Genomic DNA, 15,305 nt, shown 5'->3' with positions numbered 1-15,305 from the left:
TACCTGGGGGCCTGTTGCACAGGCTTTGTGTTGAGACAGCAGGATCCCTTGCTCTGGGCAGCCCTCCAGGCTCAGGGCTGATCTTTCAGAGGAGTTCAAGACCTCTGAATTCCACATCTTGCACATTTAAAGGGCAAATGAGACAATTCATGACCCACTGGTCTGACCTGCTCCGCAACAGAAGCCAGAAATTGTCCCCTGCTGATTCCTTTGTCAAGTCCAGTAACTCTGGGTGCACTCAAGCACGCGGTTCCCAAAGACATGGGAGCTGCAGGGTCTTGGCTCTGCTGGCAGGCAGGAGAGGTCTTCGTGAAGCTGCAGAGGAGCAGCCATCTGTTCCTAGCTGGGGCATTTGGAGCAATCCTTCGAGTAAGGGTGCTCCTGGAGTGCCTGGGCTGGCCGGTGCTGCTGGCACCCTGCTCTGGCAGGGGGCTGCATGGGGTGAAGCAGTCTGTTTGCATGAGGGATCATGGACACTGCCCTGGGCTGGTCCTGGTGACTTGAGTGTTCAAATCTCTCAACACGTGGTACCTCCAAGCAAACTGCTCACTCTGCAGGAGGTGGTTACAGTGGCTGTAAATGCCCACAGGTGGGAAACACGCTGGGTTTGGAGGGGTTTGGGTGTTAATTCATTGAGTTAACTTTCTCAAAAGGATCTACAAGCTGCAGGGATGTGAGCATGATGGCATTTGTGCTTTGCAGTGAGTGGGCCAGTCTCCCTGGTGCCCGGCACCTTGCAGTCCTGTTCAGGGGTGCCCTCCCACCCATCGCTGCTGTTCCCTCTGCTCGGGTAGAAATAGCCCCTCCACAGTTGCACTCGTGACCCAACATGCTGAATTATTGATGAAAGCCAATGCATGTGCTGGTTGGCACAGTGTGCTGTGACCTTGAGATCCCCTCTCCGTGCACCCTCCTGCCTTTGTGTTGGCTGGAGCAGAGTTAATCCCTTTCTCCTTGTCTCACATGCGTGTTGGCTCATCTCTGCTCTTGCCTTGTCTTCCTCCACTTCCCCTTCCCCTCGGCCACCTCCAGGAGGTGACTGCCTCTGGGCTTGGTGCCTTGGGTGGGGATAGATCTATGCCAGCTCCCAGCAAGAGTCGTCATCTTCTCTGCATGGCTGAACACAGCATGGTACATCCCTGGACCTGCAGGAAAAGGTCCTGTTGCCACTTGTCAGCAAATGAGCTGGGCACTGCCATGGCACTAGGAAAGAGGGGGAGTGCAGGGCATGGCTGGCTCATCCGTGCAGGCACGCTGGGTTTTGGCCAGTGCTAAAGTTGGCTGTTCCTGCCAGGCGAGGAGGAGGAAGGAGCAGTGGTAGGTGGAAAGCCCTGGTGAGCTGGGCTTGGTGTGGGTGTGGGTGGAGGAAGGGAGTGGTGCTGGCTGCTCTCAGGAAGAGCCACAGGAGCTGTCACCCTGTATGACCTGAAAAAGTTTTGCCAGCTGCAGCCAGCTTGGCTATCATGGGCAGTGAAAAAGGTCTAGCAGATATCAGGGCTTGTTTTGCCACCAGGAACTGCTTGATGCTCTAGACAACTGCCTTGCTGGTCTGTGCTGTGTGTAGCCCTGGCAAGGCTTGGTCTGGGGGAGCTTCATTTCTGGGGAGCAGATCCCTTGGGTTTACTCCAGCTGAGTGCTGTCCTGGTGGTGGTGGTGCAGTTTGTTTGCTAATTGGACCAAACTTCAATATCCCATGGGCTTTGCATCCCCTCCAAACAGGGCAGGTCTCAGACCCTGTCTGGCACTGAGCAGAGCAGGTTGTTACTGGTCCCCACTTGCTCCAAGTGCCCAGAGATGTCCTGGCCCTGCTGCGCAGGGCAGGGGGTGGAAGGAAGGACTTGTTTTCCCATCTTGATCCCTCATGGCTGAGACTTTGTGGAGCCTTTCATGCAGAGGTGAAGTCACTCACCGTGACCACCTTTAGCAGCTGCTTCTCTGCATTGTGGGTTGTAAATGTCCCCTTAATTTAGTGCCTGCAGTGCACTAAAGCAGCAACCTTAGCACAGCCTCTGCATAATAACTGAAGAGGCTCTAGATCCTTTGCTCTGACACAAGGCTGCTCTCCTTGACTGCTGTAGCCCCAGTGGCTGATGTCTCCCTTACCCCTGGGTGCCTCTGCCCCATCCCTGCTGCGTGCCACAGCCAGGTCTGCTCCTGGAGATGACAGGAGGGGCTGGTGCCTCTGCCACCTCTGCGCTCGGGATGAGGGCAGGAGCAGCCTAGGAACGGCAGCAGGATCCTGCCCCTGGGGTCAGAGGTGCAGCAGGGCTCCCTGCATGGCTCTGGGGCCCTGCCCTATCCCCATCTGAGCAAGCACCAAGCTGGTCACTGAAGCACCGTGCTCCTCCTCATTTGCACCAGACTGCCCCTCTGCCCCAACACTGAGCCTCCCCACAACTCTTGAAAGATAACTCCCTGTTAAATAGAGATATTTAGCCTAGTCTGGCCAGGCAGGTCAGTCCAGGCAGTAATGCACTTGCTTCCCAAATGTTTCATTTCTTTTGGCTGAACTTACTAGTGAAAAATGTTTTTTCCTCCTTCACAGAAGAGAATAACAGCTCTGACCTTGAGTAGAGAAATGATGAGGGTTCAGAGTTTTCCTTCCTTTTTTGTTGCTATTTTTCTTACAAAATATTCAAGTTGAGAGAGATTTTTTTGCTTAAACAATTTATGCCCAGTGGATAGATTTATTCCGTTCAGCTGCCATCCACAAGAAAGCCCCATTATTCCCTGTGGCATGGCTTTTTTTCCTCAATACTCATAAATACTCTTTGCTAAATCTGAGTTTCTACTCCTTGCAAACATGAGGGACCAGGTTCTCCTGCCATGTTCCTGATGTTGGATGTGCCTCCTTGTAGCCACCTTGCCTCCTTTGCTGGCCTGGCCCTAGGGACCACAAGTGGTGCTCAGGACCTGCTCCTAAATCTCCCTCTGTCTCCCCATGTCTGATCCCATTCTGCTCCCTCGTTATTTCCATCTCTCAGGGATAAAGGCTGTGTAAAACCTGCTTTTTTTTAATGTCCTGGCACCAAGAGGTGCTTTATAGGCAGCATTTCCAAATCCCACCTGACTGCTACCTCCCACGCCTCTGCTCCCAGCCAACACCCTGCTGTCCTGGCTTTTAGCAGGAACCAGGCAAAAAATGGATTTCCAGGCTGACTGGGTGGTTTAGCACCATTCTTTCAAGGGAGAAGGGGAGAATGTGAAGGTTTGGTTCTGAATGATTTATTTGAATGAATGTGGCAAAAATGCAAAGTGAATGTTTGGGCTTGACAGCAGTTTGTTTGGATTGGGGGTAGAAAAAAAAATGAGGAGATTGTTAAAATGAAAAGTGGGCCCAGGGAGGGAGGAAAAAAGGGAGACATTTTCTTTTAAACATGTCAAAACTGGCTGGTTTTAATGCTGATTGATCACTTAATATTCTTTTCTGAAACACCATTCCACATGACAAGGCGTGTTTGCCAGGCTGGGATCACTGCAGCTGCATGGCTCACCAGTGAGTTTGGCTGTGGTAGCTCCAGAGCTGGCATGGCACCACCTGCCTGCCAGCCCCTCGCACTACTGGTGCCTGCCTCAGTTTCCCTTCCCTTACCTGCACCCCATGCAGCTCATCCATGAGGTTTGGGGAGCCCTGACTGCCTTATCTCATCCCTACTGGGGTGGGCTAATGTCGGGGATTCATGTGCTGCTGCAGCTCCCTTGCTCAAGAGATTTAATTGAGGTCTGGACCAAGATCTCCAAACTCATTGCAGTAGTGAGCCTGAGATGTAGCATCCCTTCCCTGACGGGTAGCTCGCTGGCTCTGTCTCTCTAGCACGTTTGATTTCTTTAGAGCTCAGATTTTCAGCCTCCTCGCCTCTCTGCTAGCGCAGTGTTTTAGGAACAGATGGGCTTAATTTCCGACTGCCGCCCCCCTGAACTTGGGAGGAGGTTTGAGTTTGGAGCAAGTCTGCCTCTTATTCCATGTGACTCCATCCGGCAGACTCCTGCCTGCGGGCAGGTCTGCCCTGCCCCTGCGGACACACAGCTTTCTACTGAGGACCCGGCAAATACCCCTCTTTGTGCTGAGGAGGGCTCTCTGAAGTAAGATTTTTCTCTCTTAGCAGATAAATCTGTCTCTGTGTTACCTTAGCAGTAGCAATGGCTGAGCATCGTCTTACGGCTTGATACTGTTGAGATGCTTAGTCTAAGCTTCATCTAATCCTCTTTCACCTAGCAATCGGGCTAGTGATCTCGAAAAACAGGTTTTCTGACACCAGCCTCGGCGTTTTGTGGCATGTGCTGGTGCTGGAAGGGTAATGCTCCCGCAGTATCTCAGTGCAGCTGCCCCTGAACTGAGCCAGAGGCAAAAGGGAAAAGAAAGTGAACCTAAGTTTCTAATCTGAAGTCTGTACCTGACTTGTGGATTTTGGGTTTAGGTGTCAGCTCTTGTTCTCATAGGGTTTTGTGGCATGTGATTTCCTTACCTGGCTTCTTGTGGGACATAAACCAGATTTTTATAACCATGACTTTGGGTTGGATTAAAGGTTTGGGTTTTTTTTTTAAAACATCCTCCTGAATCTGACCTGTTTTGCTCCTCTCTGCTGCACACTGCCAGTGCACCCCAGGAATCCTGCAGCTCTTTGGGGGAGCGATAGGAGTCACAGTGCTTGGCAAGGAAATGCAAGGTCTCGGGTCAGTACTGAGGGGTAATTTGGGAGAGGAAGAGAGGAAGGATTAAAGCCAATTTAAATATTTCCATTCCCTTTGTGTTGAGGCCCTGAACTGAAGGCAGAATTGGGGGCTGCTGGATTTTGCTCATGCTTGAAAACGCTCGGACTGTGAACTTTGCAATCAAAACCTGATTCCTGCTTGCTGAAGGTGGGAGCCTGGTGTGTGTGGTTGAATGGGCTCATTGCCCTCCAGCATTGCAGTGTCACCTAGGCACCCAGCTGGGGGACAGGCCTTGCCGTGTAGGGATGGAGTGACCTGGCTGTGGTCCTGGCACAAGGCAGTGGCAGGGACTAGCACCCAGGACCACCCTCCTCATGGCCTCAGGACGTGGGAGAGGGGTCATGGGGCTTGCTGCCAGTAAGATCTGATCAGCCCTGAGCTGCTTACCAGCTAGTGGTTAGAGCTCATCCCTGGGATCTGATTTTGGCCAGCTCTGGGATGAATGTCATCCCTCCCTGAGCAAGAGTAGTCAGGTGGGCAAAGCCTTCCTCGATGACTGTCTGCCAATGCTGCTGTGGTGTGGGCTAGCTGCAATGATCGATGGCTGTGGGAGGGAGGGAGCAACCCCTCCTGGATGTGCTCTCCAGCAGGGCAGGTCCCTCTGCTTGGGTTTGCTGCTAGTGTGATACTTCAGGAGTCCTTCTTATCTCTTGTGTGGCCACTGGTAAAGAAAGTCCTGTGCTAGTGAGCAGATGGGCGAGTGGACCTTGAGAGCAGGGCAAGAGGAGATGAAAACTGTTGCATGGGGCAGAGTGTGGTGTCAGGTCAGCAGCTGCTTGCTGCCACCACTTTGCCCGAATCCCTTAACTGTGCTTGGCCTCAGCTTCCAAAATCTCCCTCCTTTTCTGCCCAAATTGGACGTTCCTCCCTTCAGCAACTTCTCACGCTCTCCCCACCCTCCTGTCTTGCAGGGCTGCGTGTCCAGCACTGAGCGAGGTGCCTTGCTGCTCTGCTTTGGGTCCCATGAGACAGGCAGGACCACCCTGTCCTTCCCACCTGGGGCTGCAGCATCCCCCTCTCCCTCTGCTGCACGGGAAGCCCCTCCAGCACCTGAAACGAAGCTGCAGAGGTCTGCTGCCACGGTAAGTCCCTGGGCTTTTGCTTTCCTTTCCTGTGCCACTTCTCTGGAGAGGGACATGCTACGGGGTTCGCTTTCCAGTTTGCTCCACGTGCATCTCCCCGCTGCAGCAGAATGCACAGCGTGGGGTGTATACGCAGGCCTGCAAAAAAGGCTTTGAGTGAACAGCTTATGCACCAAATAATTCAGGTTTCAGTCAACAGAAACAACTCACGAATTCAGGTTGTATTTAGCAAGTGGTTTTGGCTGGGGGAAAAAAGTGAAACACTGAAAAGTTTCATTTTGACATTTTCAAAATGAAACCTTTCAGCCATCTGTTTCGAGATGACATTTCATTTTGAATTTTTTCTAGGTTTTTTTTTCAGTGGGGGGGGAAGCCACCTACAAACAAAATGAAAGCTTCACTTCAGACCAAACAAAATGTTTCATTCAGCCCCAGATTATTACTGGGGTTTTAAAATTCAGCAAAGAAAAATTACTTCAGTTAACCTGAATTTCTTTTCTCAGTTTGGCCACCAAAACAAACAAGCAAACAACCCTCCCTGCCCCATTTTCCCAGCCCAAATCTTCAGAATGTGTTGCTGTTGGGGTTGAAAGCTGGAGGAATGGGTGTTAACACTGGGGCTGGTGGGCAGTGCGAGGGAGTTTGGGCAGCCCTGGCAGGCAGGAGGAGGGAGCCTTGCCTGCAGCGCAGAGAGCGGGGAGGTGGTGTCTGCAAAACCTGCGGGGTTATTTGCTTTGTGTGTGTGAGGGAGTCGGAGCTGCGAGGCATGTACTACGCATCGTTGGGTTTTTTGAGTGAGAGCTTGGGAAGAGCCTGTGGTGGCAGAACATGTTGTACCAATGACTTCAGGGATGGCAGGAGAAATTCTGTGGGAGCTAATTTTAGCTACGGCAGAAAGCTTGTGCCTGCGAGGAGAGCATGCTGTGCTGAGCCCACCTGGGAGCCGGCATCCCCCTGGGAATGGGATGGAGCCCCAAGGCCAAGGTGGTGGCCACTGGCACTGGTGCCCAGACTTGTGCTGGCTGCTGCTGGGTGCCACGGGTGCACGGCAGGTCTCATCCAGCCCCATTTGCTCCCCACAGCATCTGTGCCTGTTATCTCAATGCTTTCCCTGTCCAGTGTTTGAGAAAGTCCAGTTTAGGGGGGGATTGATGTGACACTGAAGGGACCTTCTGGTCTGCCCGGGAAGTGTTTGCAGCTGGGCTTGTTCTGCACAGGAGAAACCCCTCTGGGGAAGGAATCTGCTGGGCTGGGGAGGGAGGAGAGCAGGAAAGGGCTGGGGAAGCAGCAAGGAGGGAAGGGAGACAGGTGGCTGGTTGCATGGCCAAAGCATGGAGGTTCAAACATGTCAGCTTGGTTTGGGGTCGAAAGATGTAGCAAAGTCATGGGAATGAGGGAGAAAGCCCATCTCCCAGCAGCACCCTGGCTTGCAGAAGAGCAGCAGTTGGGCACTGAGGGCCACAAGCTGCTGATGCAAGGCAGGGGGACAGTGCCTTGTGGTGAAGAAGACCCTACCCATGGGGCTGCAGGAGAAACCTACATGGGCTCCTTTTGGCCCTTTAATGACAAGGAGGAGATGGCCTGACCGTACTTGCCAAATCCCATCACTGTGAGCACCTAGGTAGCCCCTCCATGGTGCTGTCAGCTCAGCTGAAAGCTGAAGCTACCTAATTAGAGAAAGAGGCTGCACTTTTCATTTACTACACCCTCTCCACCCCCAGTTTATCCCAAATGTGACCTTATCAACAGTCACATAGCAGAACTGCTGGGTGTGGAGGCATGTGCTGGAAGGGAGATTGCTGTGCTTGGTGGGGACTGCTGGACTCCTCCCTGGTGTGGGGCTACACCTGCCCTGCAATGGCTCATGCCCTTCATCGGGAAGGAGGAATGGAGGGGTGAATCGTAGTGGGGAGAGTAGGAGAGACCCAAAATCATGCCATAAACAAAATCTGTGCGGGGGGGGGCCTGCAGGAATATGTCCTCTGATTTCTTAGGAGGAGCATGCTGCTGGCATGTCCCTGGCTCCCAGCAGCCTGGGTGCACAGGACTCACACTCAAGCAGAAAGGCTTAAAATACAAAGAGTACCAGGCAGGTGTCTCGGTATGTGGTGGGACAGCAGGTCTTTGATATCCATTCTCATGTGCTCCCTATGCTTTTGTCAGCACTAGCTCCCTGCTGAAGTGTTACAGGGTTGCTGCCTTTGTTGCAGAGGCAAAAATTGGCTGTTCGGAGCTATGTGAGATCAGAAGGGATCAAGGGTTATTGCAGATCTGCAATCAGTGTCTGCCCTTATTTGGAGGGGAGCCAGTTGTGCCCAAGCCTCTGTTGGCTGTTTTGCAGGTGGCTGTGAACCCAGGGTGTGTGAGTGGCAGTGCTGGGGAGGGTGGCAGGACCTCATCCCTGCGACCTCCATGCCAAGGGGTCCTTGCGGTGTGCCTGTGCTGAAGCACAGCTCAGCTTTGGGGTGCTTGGAGCGGGGACCAGCCTCTGGGACGTGGGGGTAGATGCATGGAGGCAGAGCTCGTGGGGCTGTATGTTCCTATGCGTGATGTGGGCCTGGAAGAAGATGGTGGTTGTTCCTGGGCGGGAGGTGGGTTGGAGGAAGGGGGTTTATCCCACAGGGAATCCCTCCAGCCTGGTTTGGGAGGGGTGGAAGGGTCTTTCCCTAGGCCCTTACTGGAAGCCTCTGAAACCTGCTGAATCATTTACCTCTGTTTTTACATTTATTATTCCCACCTTCCATTCTCTTTCTGTTTTCATCTCTCCCTCTCTTCCCCCCCCCCCTTCATCTTTATCAGTAGCTAATGAAACAGGCAGGGAGAAACCCAATTCGTACAGTAATTAAATTTACTTAGTGGGTATTCAGCTGGAGTAATGAGAAGTTTAATTCAATGATTAGTTTTTTCTTTCATTAATTAAAAATGGAACAACGGTGCAGTTAGTGGGCTGCATTGATCCTCCTTGTGGAAAGCTGCTGATGGAGGAGGAGGAAGGAAGGCTTCTCACTTTTTCTGTCCTCACTGGATGCTCTCCCCACACACAGATGCCTTTATTGTCCCCTGCCTCTCAGTTGACCCCTCAGCCCAGGTCTCTGACTCTCTGGGTAAGGGGTGCTTGGGGCAATGATGGAGGAGAGTGGTGGAAGAGCCCCCCACGCAGGTCCTCTGCCTGATCTGTCCCCAGAAGCAGCCTTGCCTTTCAGCTTAAAAAGGGATTTGAAATATTTGCTGTGGGTGGAAGATTGAAAAGCAGGTCCCAGCCCACAAGAAGTTTGGGGTGGGAGAGTTGTTTTCCTTCCTAGCTAAACAGATTTTGATCCATTTAAATATGTTAAATTCATAAACATGTTTTTAGTCTTTTAAAAGAAGTGATGTGCGAAAGCAAAAATAAATAAATAAACCAAATAAGTTGTTTCCCATTTTTCAATGCTTTCTGCAGGTTCTTGAGCAATGTTAGGACCTCAGATGTCCTTTGAAGCATGGTTGGACAGGTTGTGTTCCCCTAAAGCGGAGGCATTGGTTTGCTCCTGGTTTTTACATGGAAGGCTTATTTTGGTAGCTTTTTTGGAATCATTGTAAGATCTGCGAAGTGTATGAGTTTGTAAGGGGGTGTAGTCAATGGGAATAAAAAAACCCACAGCAAACAATGAACCATTAATTGGTGTTACGGATTCAGTCTGTGCAGGAGCTATATGCATAAGGGGGCTGGCTCAGGTGGCTGGGCAGGAGAGAAAGCGCTGCATCCCCCCTTGCCTGTGTCCTCCCTGCCCCATGTGTCTTCCAAGTCATCTGTTTCTCTGCTGCTGTTGTGGAGACTGTGTGATGGTGAGAATTAGCCAAGGGCTGGGGGCAGTGAGCACCTGGGTTTGAAGCCAGTAAGTTGCCAAGGGCACTCAACACCTCTGGAAATGAGATGTTTTTGCTTTACTTGGGTGTCCTTGGGTTATCTTAGATGCTAACTGCTTTGGAAAAGCTAGTGGGCAGGTGAGAGGCTCCTGGCCAGCCCAGTGCTGTGTCCCTGTGCTGGCAAGGGCAGGCAGAATCCCACAGTGGGGCTGGAGCCCCTCCAGCAGTGCTCATGTCTCCTGAGGCTCCTCTGTGCCCCGCCGCTTGTGGAGCTGCTCAGGATTCAGAGAAATAACTTCTTTTATTCCAAAAAGGGAGGAATACGTCCCCCTGCCTTGACATCATCCCCCAAAACAGTGAAAATTATGATTGGAAAATGGTTTCCAGCAGGAGAAAAGATGAATGTGGGACACTCCTCTTTCCACATGTGGCAGGAGAGCCACAGCCGTGGTACTTGTGCTGCCCCCTCTCCAGCATGTGCCTTGGCTGTGGCAGCAGCAGGGGGGGTGAGCCTGAGGCTGGGATGTGGTTGATTTGGGCACTCTGGTGCTGACAGCCTGACCAGGCTGTGCTGCCTCCCATGTGTGGGGCAGCTGTGGGATGGGGCAGGTGGAGGGGCCAGCTTGCCCAGGTGGGTTTAGGGAGCATCCCCTACCTGCCAGGATGGCAGCACAGGGTGAGGCTGTGGGAGGGCAGGGTGGCACAGAGCTGCTGTCCCCATGCCCTCCTTGGCTGGACTGGAGCTCCTGGCATCTGGCAGGGCCCAACCTCTTGTCCCCAGGGAGGTTGCAATGGTGCTTTTGCTCTGGAATGTGTTTTGGGCTGTCCCTGGCTGTATCACAGCATCTCCAAATCCCAGTACATCTATGGGACGACCCCAAACACCCCAGGTCCATAGGATGCAGTGTCCCCCAGCCAGAACCTTGTGCCCCATCACTGGGGTCCTGAGCTGCAAGACGCTTTTGCAGCTCTGGGCTTTAGTGGTGTTTTGCAATTCCTGTCCTGTGTAGAGCATTTTATTGCTCTGCATGACCTGGAGCTGCCAAGGCTGGGGTACAGGGATGCAGCCAGGAGCAAGGCCAGGGTCTGAGCTGCCCTGGCAGTGCTGCCTGCTTGGGGAGGCTTACTGAGGATGGTGCGAGCCCATGCAGGCCAGTGAGTGCATCTGGCCTTGTAGACAGCTACAGCCCTGTTTTACAACAGTGTTTTTCAGAGGGCTTTTGCATGCATGTGTTTCTTGAGATCACTGCAAATGGTTCCCAAGTGCTCTGGCCCAAATCTGTCCCAGTAGCTGTCAGCAGATCAATGCTCTGCTAAGTACAGGCCTGCTCTATTTCAATGGGAAAATGGCTTCTATTAAGCAGTTCATTTTGGTCCTTTCAGCAGTGGGTCCACTAAATTTTGGTAGTTGCGTTTTTCTGTCTGTTGCAGCCTGATTTATAGCTTTTAAATATCAGCTCAGATGAAGATTAAGCTCAGCTAAGCTCTGGTTTTGGGAGGGAGAGGGGAAAAACATTCATAGCTTTAATTTCTCCCCTGCTTGCCTCTCAAATGCTAGGTTTAAAGCCCTAATTGCGATATTGTTTTGCCTGCAGTGCATGAGTGGAAAGCTGAGGAGAGGCCGAAGTCCAGCACGCCCCTGGCATCTGATCCCCCAGCATCCTGCCTTCATCTGACCTGGGTAGGTGGCACACGAGCTCGGGCGCTGTTGTATTGCTGAGCGTATGACACTCGCATGCCTCGGTCATGCTGAGTCCACGACTGGACTGGTTTCCACTGCCGTAAGTGTGGTAGAAATGCCTTCCCCCCTCCCTGTAGTCCGGGGCTGCTACCCAGCCCTCCTGGGGCGTAAGGCAATGCAGCTTTCAAACAGGATCCGGGGCAGGTGCTGCCTGCATGTCTGGAACGGATAGGAAATGTTCAATCCATCATGCCTGCACAGGGGAGGATTTTATCGGGGGCTGGGGGGGAGGCATCCAAAATTACTATTTGGACAGTGGCACTGTTGTGAAAGGAGGGCTTTGCCATGGGGCCATATGGCTCTGCTTAGGCAGGTGGGCTTGCTCCAACTTGTATTGCATCGGCAAGGGGAAAACGCTGCCTGCATGGAGTGAACCAGCGCAGACAGCCGAACACTGCAGCCTGGGGGATGCTGGGCAGAAATAGTTTCATCTTCCAGGAGAGGGCAGGCAAGAGGGTCCTCAAAAGGCAGGGTTTTCCGAGATGTCTCTATTACGGTTGCACAGAGCCTGCGCACTCTCTGCTGGCTCAGCCTCCTTCCAGCGCTCTCGCCGGGACAGTTAAAAGACGGGAGCAGGTTTCAGCTTGTACTGTACATACAAATCCTCAGCTGAAATCTGTGAACTGTCAGTTTGATGTAGGCAACATGTGAGACAGCAAACATCAGAGCTGACTGGGCTAAGGCAATTTCCCAGGATGTCAGTCCTTGGGAGAGAACAAAGGGATCTCTCTGAAGAGCACAATTCAGTTTCCTAATGGAAAAAAAAAAATTAGGATGATTCAAGCATCTTTTATATGCCAGAGCTGGGGAGGGGAATTGTTCAAATTAGATGTTGTCCAAGGTGGTATGGGATGGCGGGGTGTGCTGTGATCTTGGTGCTGCAGGTGCCGCCAGGAGGGACACCTCTGCTTCAGGCTCACCTGGGACTGCCCGGGAGGCAGCTTCCTGTGCCCATGTCGGGTTCAGAGAAAAAAGGGAATCAAAACAGCAAGGCAGAACTGGCTTTCACGCTCAGACACATGCCCACAGATAGATACATAATTTCCCCTTTACATCATGTTCTTTGCTCAAAGCAAAGAGCAGGCTGCATAGGCTCAACCTGATGCATGCAAAAAAGGGGCCTGCGTCCTCACCTTGCCTCATCTTCCTACACAAGAGGGGCTCGTGGAGAGGTATCTCCAGCTTCTTGTTGCTGCTTCCCGTTTTATGGTAAGCAGGAATGAACCCAGGCACCTGTCCCTCCCTGCTCCCGCAGGCACTCCTTGCAGGTTGGGCCCCAGGGAGAGCTGCGTGCAAAGGATGCTTGGTCAGAGGAGTTCCCACTGTCTCAGGGCTGACAGAGCAAGTGGAGGGACTGTGGAAATAGCAGTTTTCTGTCAAAACACATTCTCAGCAGCAAGCCCTAAAACACATTTATTCTTAGCGATCTATCAAAACAAAATTCCGCTGGGGAACAGTCGTGCTGGTTAAAGTCCTCCCTGAAAAAACGAGCACTGAGAGCCATCTAATTTTGGTTTAGACTTGGATATCTTCTTCCGAGTGCTGTTTGCAAAAGTTGAAGATTTTTCCTAAGAACAGTATTTAGAAAATGAGGTGGTTTTGGTTTTCCTTTGAGAAAAGAAAAAAGCTATTTCCTAGGAAATTTGGGATAATGGAGGGGGGCGTAGTGTGTTTCTCAGCCTGGTCTCTCCACTAACTAGTGCAAGACCAGGGCAGCCAGGTGCTACATAGCATAAAGATGGGCAGCAGCCACTTCTTGGGTCCTGAACACCCTGGGGTCAGTGTACAGCCCCCCGCCCTGCCCAAAAGCCTGGAGTGAAGCAGGACCCGGTGCTGGGAGGGGGGATCTCAGCCTGAGCCTTGAGCAGATGCGTAAGCCCTCTGCCCAAGGAGACCATGAACCTTGGGGCTGGATGTTATGGTCAGAGGTTTTATTTAGTTCTGAGGCAGGGATGAACCTGAGTGCACTTTTTTAATGCATGAGTTTTTAGTGTTTAAACTGAGCAAATCTTTGAACCTAGTGGTTTCTGAGGGATGTTTCTCTTCCTCTCTGAATGTGTGTGCCATAAATGCTCCCAAAAAATCCTCCCTCTCTTTGCTGTTGCTAGCTCTGGTGACACAGTCACAGACTTGCAATAGGTCAAGCTTTCCACTAAGCTTCCCTTACGTCCCAGGAGTGCCTTGGATTTTCACTTTTTAGAAGCAAGTTTTCAGCATCAGGGTTATATCAAAAGCCTATAAATGTGAACAGGGACACCCCAGGCTCCCCATCTCATGCTGCAATGGGCCAGAACCCCCTTGTGAGGGTGGGCCAGGAACAGGGAGGAGGATGTGGGGGACCTGGGGGTGCAGGAAGAATGAGAGAGGGGAAGGGACTGGGTGCCAGCACCTGGCATGGCAGGAGCTGCTGAGGAGGAAAGGGATGGCAGCTCATTTCCCAGAAGGTGTCTGTCCTGGGAGTGTGCCTCACTGTGCAGCTCAGCACTTGTTTGAGAAGGAGCGATACAAGTTGTCTGGTGGAAAACATCACGTCCCCTCCTAACTTCATTTTGCTGAATGGTCTCCTAGCTCAGAGCAAGGAAAATCAGTGCAACAGAGCCTGGCTGCCTGTGCAAGAGGAGATGCTGCCTGGGACCCCCGACACCCCACGCTGTCCCAAAGGGAACCAGCTGGTGCCCCCAGAAGGGGGGGGGGGGGCATGTCTCATGTAGGAGTAGCAGCAGTGTTAGGGCTGTCACCAAGAAAGTTGCATAGGACAGTGGGGACACTAGGGATGCTCTTGTCTTCAGCTGGTCCAAAAGCTGCTGTGGTTAAATAGGGTAGCTGGAAAGAGCTGAGAGAGAACAAGGCTGGAGAGGGAGGTGTAACAGAGGGAGAGGTGTCTGTAGCCTGTTTCGGTAGGTGCTGTTTCAGGAGGTCTGCCCCTTCACCCCAGCGGGGCCAAGAAAAGCCCTGAATTTCTTTTCCACACCTTACCTTGCTCCCACCTGGCTCTCTAGATTAAGCCTGATTTCTCTCCAAGCATCTCACTCCGAGGACCGATAAAGCCATTAACATAGAGATTTTTGTTTAATTTTTTTTGGTAAGTACATTTGCAAAAATAAATATTAATTGTGCAAAATGCTAATAAGCTAGGCAGGGAGCCAGGCTGTGCAGCCCAAGGATGGCACCATGCATGCAGCTGCTGGCCCTTGGTGCAAACCTGGATGCCACCACGGCAGTCCAGTGGCTCCAGAGAGCTTTGCGGTGTTGGGATTTCATGCGGGGTGCCTGATGCTTAGGGCTTTGCAGTGCCCGTGAGCCCTGGCAGGGACCATCGGGGACTATTTGTAGCAGGAGCCTGGGCACCGTGTTAGCGAGGCTGGGAGGCACTTGAGGTTTTCTAGCAGTCAGACAGCTCTTCCCTCTCTCGGGGTGGGAGATAGTATTGTGCACGCGCAGCTTGGGATGTCACATTAATGTTAAACACAGGGAAGAAGCTGGAGCGAGCTAGAGCAGGAGCTGGGTGTGCATGGCAGTTTGTTTCTTTGGGTTTATGCGCTGATACTTTCTGCTTAATTGCACCCTGATATGCACAAAGGGGGGGGGAAGGGTTTTAAAGCTTTAAAAAAAATTACCTTCCATGAAATATTCAGGACAGGCTGGTTTCTTTTTAAAAACTGGCATAATTACTCCTGCAAGGCTTCCAGTTCTCCTGGTTTCATTGCATTTGGAGAGAGGCAGCAGGAGTGTTTGTCCTCATTAGCATGGAGAGGGGCTGGGCTGGTTTGTATTCATTAGAGGGAGTGATCACTGTATTGATACTTGGAGATTGGTGATACTTGGAGATTGGCGAGTTGAGGGTCAGTGGGTTGGTTTGTTCCCATGAATATTTGTAGGTGATGGACTGAGGACTTGGAAGGGAATGGAGGCAATTTAGTGAC

The 15,305-nt window shown here is 52.0% G+C and overlaps 1 protein-coding gene across 3 annotated transcripts in view; it reads left to right on the top strand.

The window, feature by feature from the left end:
- The window catches only part of LINGO1 (leucine rich repeat and Ig domain containing 1), a 151,099-nt gene that overhangs the window by 73,859 nt on the left and 61,935 nt on the right, over window positions 1-15,305 (top strand). For 2 of the 3 annotated variants that reach the window (XM_076348485.1, XM_076348486.1), the window contains exons 3-4: window positions 5,625-5,795; window positions 11,237-11,322. The gene's annotated coding sequence lies outside the window, so the exon portion shown is untranslated. Of the gene's footprint in view, window positions 1-5,624; window positions 5,796-11,236; window positions 11,323-15,305 lie in introns of those variants that run through there. The other variant, XM_076348487.1, reaches the window with a different exon arrangement.

Source organism: Aptenodytes patagonicus, chromosome 10 (assembly GCF_965638725.1).
Source record: "Aptenodytes patagonicus chromosome 10, bAptPat1.pri.cur, whole genome shotgun sequence".
Classification (NCBI taxonomy): Eukaryota; Metazoa; Chordata; class Aves; order Sphenisciformes; family Spheniscidae; genus Aptenodytes; species Aptenodytes patagonicus.
Note: the sequence above shows the minus strand (reverse complement) of the source record. Positions and strands in the feature narration are given on the sequence as shown.